This window comes from Sinocyclocheilus rhinocerous, unplaced genomic scaffold, assembly GCF_001515625.1.
Source record: "Sinocyclocheilus rhinocerous isolate Xijiao unplaced genomic scaffold, SAMN03320098_v1.1 scaffold484, whole genome shotgun sequence".
Classification (NCBI taxonomy): domain Eukaryota; kingdom Metazoa; phylum Chordata; class Actinopteri; order Cypriniformes; family Cyprinidae; genus Sinocyclocheilus; species Sinocyclocheilus rhinocerous.
Window position 1 is genome coordinate 429,201 of NW_015658063.1, and position 6,135 is coordinate 435,335.

Here is a 6,135-nt window from a genome sequence, read left to right on the forward strand (position 1 = left end):
ACTATATATATATATATATATATAAATATCTTTTCTTAGTGATACAGCCTCAGACTACTGTTATATTTTTATATTTGCATTTCAGTGAACGTACACAATATATTTTGAATCCACTCTACATTTTTTTTTCTCTGAGATGGTGAATATTGCTTGAGCAGATCGATATTTCTTTTATAACTTCACAGAGCAAACAACGGCCCATATATACACACACGCACACATCAGCGTCCCCTCCGGGACTGGAAATGGAGTTTTGTGTTCTTCTTCCACTTTAACACTTCAAAAACCTCAGAGGGCTTCTTGGTAAGCAGGAGAGAATGTGCACTGGTGAAACGGCATGGACTTGCATCCCAATAACTGAGGCCTGCATGTCGCAGATGCAGAAATATTCAGCATCTTCTGCTCACCTTACATAGATAAAAATCTCCCTTGACAGTATCAGTGGAAATCAATCGTGTTTGGATGCCAGCCTGAATGGATAGACCTCTCCAATAACAAATCAATATTGTAAACTGATAATTGAGTGGTCATCTTCTCTTCTCTTTTGCATTCTGACTATGATTCTGTTGGATGTGTGGTTGCAGGTTGCTTGTTAAAAGAGAATTGCTCCCTCTATAGGCAATGTTAAGCATGAAAAGTGCTGCATACGTGCTGTCAGCCTATATGCTTGTTATCAAAGAGTTTAATTTTTGTTGAATGGAGGTGGCCCATTGTTTTCTGATTGCTTGTTGTGACGAAATAGTCAATGGCTGACTATGGGGTAGGCGTAAGCATTCCATACAGTCGCTGGCACTGCTGAATAATGTGGATTAAAATGCTATTCTTCCCACAGAAAGATGGCCTGGTGGATTTGTTGTGTAGATACAGCAAAACCACACCAGGAATCGGCTTTTCCAAAATGATTTGTATTGAAACCTACTGTTAAGGCGGTGAGAAAGCAAGGGTGAGTGAACGATTGGGAGGGAGAGAGAGACCATGGACAGCTTAAATATTTCTGCAACAGATTAAAAAGCAAGCTGCTTTGTATTTTGACAGAAAGGGGCATTAAATATATTCCTACAACAGTGGAAATGTCAGCTTGCTTCAGGTCTGCCACTGCCAGAGTGAGAAAAGAGGATTAATGTACATATGTAAGACAATGCAGTCCAGCTTTAACCCCTTAGACTAGTGCAAAATACAGAACCCACACACCCCAAAAAAATCAAGCAATTTGGTTCTTCTCCGGGTTCCTTGCGGAGTCCAGGCAGACATCCAAACCAAACTGTGAAGAAGCCATCCCGTGAGTCACTGTCGCTGCGGGACGGTTTTGTTTTACCTCTCCGCTGCTGTTCTTGTTTTTTTTCTGTATTATGTTCAAAAGCTTCAAAGTGAGAAGAAAGTTTGGAAAGGGAGTTAAGGACTTCTTGCGTGTTTTGAGAGCGCCCCTCTGGGTTATTGTCATTGTGCAAGGAGCTGGAAACTCTTGGGGCAAGCTCTAGATTTAGTTTGAGAAAGCATTGTGGGATGAAATTAAATCCAGTTTAATGAGATAGAGGCAATGCCCTGCAGAACCGTCTATACTAGTCAAGACGGCTATATTTATAGCATGAACTCATCACATATACAATTGGTGTTCTGAAATACTCTGAATTAACTGCATGCGTAAATCCTGTAATTAAAACCAAATTAAGTCAAATAGAAACAGTGTTTACATCAAAATTAGAACAACCAACCGTATATTTTTTTTGGGATCAAAACAAAGTTACCTGCTGCTTATGTTAATCTGACATTGCTGACTGACACTGCAGCTATCTATAATCAGATGTAGGAGAAATACCAGATACCCACCACATATAAAACCCCACAAAAGCTGTAACGTTTAAGTCAGGAGATGATTCCGACACTACAAGATGAGCAGGGTGAAGTGGTTTAACTCAAAATAGATTGAGTGTCCAGTGAACTGTGACAGGGTACTCACCCAGACCGTGAAGGGTGGTTCCACTCCTGTCCCTACAGCGTTTGTATCCGATCGACTTGTAGCGGCAGTCAGGATGTTGGATTCTCAGTTCGGTCTCAAGTGGAGGAATGCAACTCCCACCCGCTCGGCCCCCCGCCGTACCTCCTCCGCGGGGATTTCACACGGGTTCACAAGACAGTCAAAAGGGTAATCCAGGCATTGTACTGACGCTCCGAAGAGAGTGCTCTAAGTGCACCCTTTATGGGTGCACTTAAAATGTTTGATAGCCATTAGTTTTTTTTTCTCGATTAAAGATTTAAAAACTGGATGCAGACCAGTTCTTTTAGAATGCAAAGTCCCAGAAATTATTTTTTTGTCCAAGCAGGATAGAAGCAATTCGGGTCCTCTTGAGCAATGTGTGATCTTCCCAAACAAGTAGGATCACATCAGATTACAATCAGACAGATAAATCCATACGAAGCTGTTCTCTCCTTTCAACTCATTTGCATTATCCAGCTTCTTCCAAGTAGAAAAACTGCACCTGCCACAGTTCATTTGTGACATCCACTCTCTCTCTCTCTCTCTCTCTCTGTGTTTTTTAGTGTGTGTGTGTGCCAGATTGCTAGAGCTAGACTTTAGCTGCCCGTGCTGTAGTCATCACTCACTGCCAAGCCCTAAAACGGTGAGCCTCGCGCAGAAGAGAGCTACTCTAAGTCTTTCAGGAAAGCATCTCTTTCTTTTCAACAAGCTCTGTCCAACTGAGACCAGAGGCCACGCCTCTTGCGCTCTGATTGGCTGAGCTGCAGCAGGCAGCGATGTGACAAGGAAGGAGAGAGAGAGAGAGAGAGAGAGAGAGAGAGAGAGCGTTTTAGGGGGAGAGAGGGAGGATAGACCAGGCTCTGTGAGCCCTGGAGGGACAGGGTGGCTAATGAAAGAATGGTAAAAGAAGAAAATGCTTTTCTCCCAATGCTTTAGCCAAATTTGTCTGCTACAAATTTGTTGTGACTCCTGGCAAACTGAATTCATACTGACAAAATCTCCAGTTTCTTAAGGGAGATGTATCTTGTTCTTCATACAATAAAGCCAAAAGTCAGTTCTTGTCAGCCTAGTGCCCTGTTAGTGCCAGATATCTTGGGAATATTGAAGGAAATGCTAAAACTCGTACATCTCATTCTGACGTGGAAACAGTTTGAAGTCAGTGCAATTGAAAAGGGGATGACATAATCCATATATTTTCTATGGGGAATTTTATTTTATCTTGCGCAGTAACAGTTAAAGGGCTTTCCCAAAACTAGATGTAAAATTTGGGATGTGGATGTGTACATTGTTCCCTATAAAAGCAAATATTTAATTGACTTTTTTTCTCCAAAGAACAAAAGCCATGCATTTCTATGGAAGCCTATTTTTGCCCCAGATAAAGATAACGATACGATATAAGGTCATAATGTTACATACCAGAGTCCAGTACAAAGTCAAATTGTGAAACTAGAATTATGCTAGAATTAATTACAATTTTAAACTTTGTGTCATATAAATTTACACTGTGACATAATGTGACATTATGATATGTAACTGTGAGAAATAAGGTAATTACAGCCTTATTTATTTATTAATTTACACATTTTTTCATTATAAATCGATGTCTGGCTAAAATATTAGCATAGCATGAGCATATTTCACACCGTACACTAGATAATTACCAGTCCAGTTTATTTTGACCAGTGCTTACATTATGTATGGTTGACAACTATTCTTATCCATCCCACCTGACTGAGCTTTTCACTGCTTCCAACTGGAATATTTTCTGCATATCATTTGTCTCCTCTGCCTGGGCTTGATAAAAAAATAAGCTAGGATTCTGTTGTGCCGGAAGCATTGCATTTCTATTTGCTTTGTAAACCTTGCCACTCTTGTGCAGCTGCACAGCTCTCAGTCTAAAGAAAAGTCAGCAAAGTTAAAACAAAAGTGTTGAAGCAAGCTAAGGTAGTGTATTGACAGCTATAGGGTAAGATGGGTCAAGATGCACCCACCGGGTTAGACCTTTCATTAGCCTCTTGGCCATATACAGTGCTTACATTATGTATGGTTGACAACTATTCTTATCCATCCCACCTGACTGAGCTTTTCACTGCTTCCAACTGGAATATTTTCTGCATATCATTTGTCTCCTCTGCCTGGGCTGGATAAAAATAAGCTAGGTCTCTGTTTGTGCCGGAAGCATTGCATTTCTATTTGCTTTGTAAACCTTGCCACTCTTGTGCAGCTGCACAGCTCTCAGTCTAAAGAAAAGTCAGCAAAGTTAAAACAAAAGTGTTGAAGCAAGCTAAGGTAGTGTATTGACAGCTATAGGGTAAGATGGGTCAAGATGCACCCACCGGGTTAGACCTTTCATTAGCCTCTTGGCCATATATGTCTGAACATCTCATTTGTGAGATTCATTCTATACGAATTTATCATTCCATTAGTTAATTTCATTTTTGTCACTGGATAATAATTGATCTTTGAATTTGTCATTTATATACATAAAAGAGGTACCATTCAAAAGTTTGGGGTGTTGTTTTCATGTTTGTTTTCAAGACGTCTCTTACAGTATGCTCAGCTAGACTGCTTGGTAACACTTAAGATTATTAGGAAACACATATTTACTATTAACTAACAGTTTTCCCTCAATAAAATCATAATTTGCTGCTTATTGATAGTAGGTATGGTAGTTGTTGTTGTAGTAGTTATGTTGAGGTTTATGTTACGGTTAAGGGATCTAGAATGTGACCATGCAGACATAAGGCATTAATACTGTGTGCTTTATACGTATAAGTAAGTATATGTGCTAATACGCAACTAGTTAATATCGAGAATTGATGTTACCCATATTTTATATCCACTTAGTGTTCTCTAATCTAAAGTGTTACTGGCTGCTTTTATTGGAGTAAAATACAGTAAAAACAGTAATATTGTTAAAAATATATATTATTGCTATATAAAATAAATAATTTTTATTTTAATATATTTTAAAATGTCATTTAATTATGTGAGGGTAAAACTACATTTTAAGCAGTCATTAATCCAGTCTTTAGTGTCATATTATCCTTCAGAAATCATTCTAATATGCTGAAAAAAAGAAAGAAAGAAAAAAAAAATGTATTCTTATCAATGTTGACAGGCACAATGTCGTGGCCTTAATTTTTTCCCTTTTTTTGAAACTGTTATACCTTTTTTTCTAGGATTCTTTGATGGCTAGATAGAAGGCATTTATTTGAAGAACTTGCAAAACTAACAATGTCAATTCTTTTTGCTGTTACTTTGGATCAACTTGAATAAAAGTATTTCTTTCTTTAAAAAATACAATTGTATATATGGATTATATTTTTATAGTAGCCTATTATAGCTACTTTGCCTGATACTAAAACAATAAACAAACTGTAACTTTCTACTGAAAACAATATAGTTTGTTTTGTTTTAGCCTTAATAAATATGCTAATTGTCAGAAAGTACTTGACATGCATTTTAAAACTTTTCTTTTAAAATTGCCAAAAGTAAATAAAAGGGTTACACTTTATTTCGATAGTCCACTTTAGACATGCTATTAACTATAAGTAACTTTGTAACTACATGTCAACTACATGTCAACTAATTCTCATTAATTTGCAACTACATGTCTACTAACTCTCAGAGTAGACTGTTAGGGTATAGGTTTAGGGTTAGTAGAATAAGTTGACAAAGAAAGTGTTAGAAGATAGTCTTAAGTGTTAAGCAGACAGTCTACTAATACTCGACTAACTGCTAGTTGACATGTAGTTGCAAAGTTACTTACTGCTAATAGAATGTCTAAAGTGGACTATCAAAATAAAGTGTAACCAAAAAAGATGTATGAATATACTGTACTTATATTTTTAAGTTTCAACTGATAAAAAAGTACATATTGCTTGTGTGAACTTGAGAGGAACCAACTTCATGCAAAATGATCTTGGGGCCAGATGATTAAAAGAAATGGCAAAAATGGCTCAGAAAATAGTTAGCTCTGAGAAAACATTTTTCATATTTTGTATCTTATGCAGTGACATTCAGATATTTTAAGTGTCTCTTAAGGACCTAAAAGTATAAATACATTTTGGGGCCACTGTACTTTGAATGTTTTCAAGTACTCTGTACTTCATCAATAGATGCATCATTTTGCTTTTTTTTTTTTTTTTTTCCACAGC

General features: G+C 37.4%; 1 protein-coding gene across 1 annotated transcript in view; it reads right to left on the reverse strand.

Annotated features, from left to right (window-relative positions):
• LOC107722070 (BMP/retinoic acid-inducible neural-specific protein 3-like) overlaps positions 1 to 2,541 on the reverse strand; it is a 105,584-nt gene extending 103,043 nt beyond the window's left edge. Inside the window, exon 1 of the mRNA XM_016530296.1 lies at positions 1,958 to 2,541. The gene's annotated coding sequence lies outside the window, so the exon portion shown is untranslated. The remainder of the gene's footprint in view (positions 1 to 1,957) is intronic.
• Between the last annotated feature and the right edge of the window lie 3,594 nt (positions 2,542 to 6,135).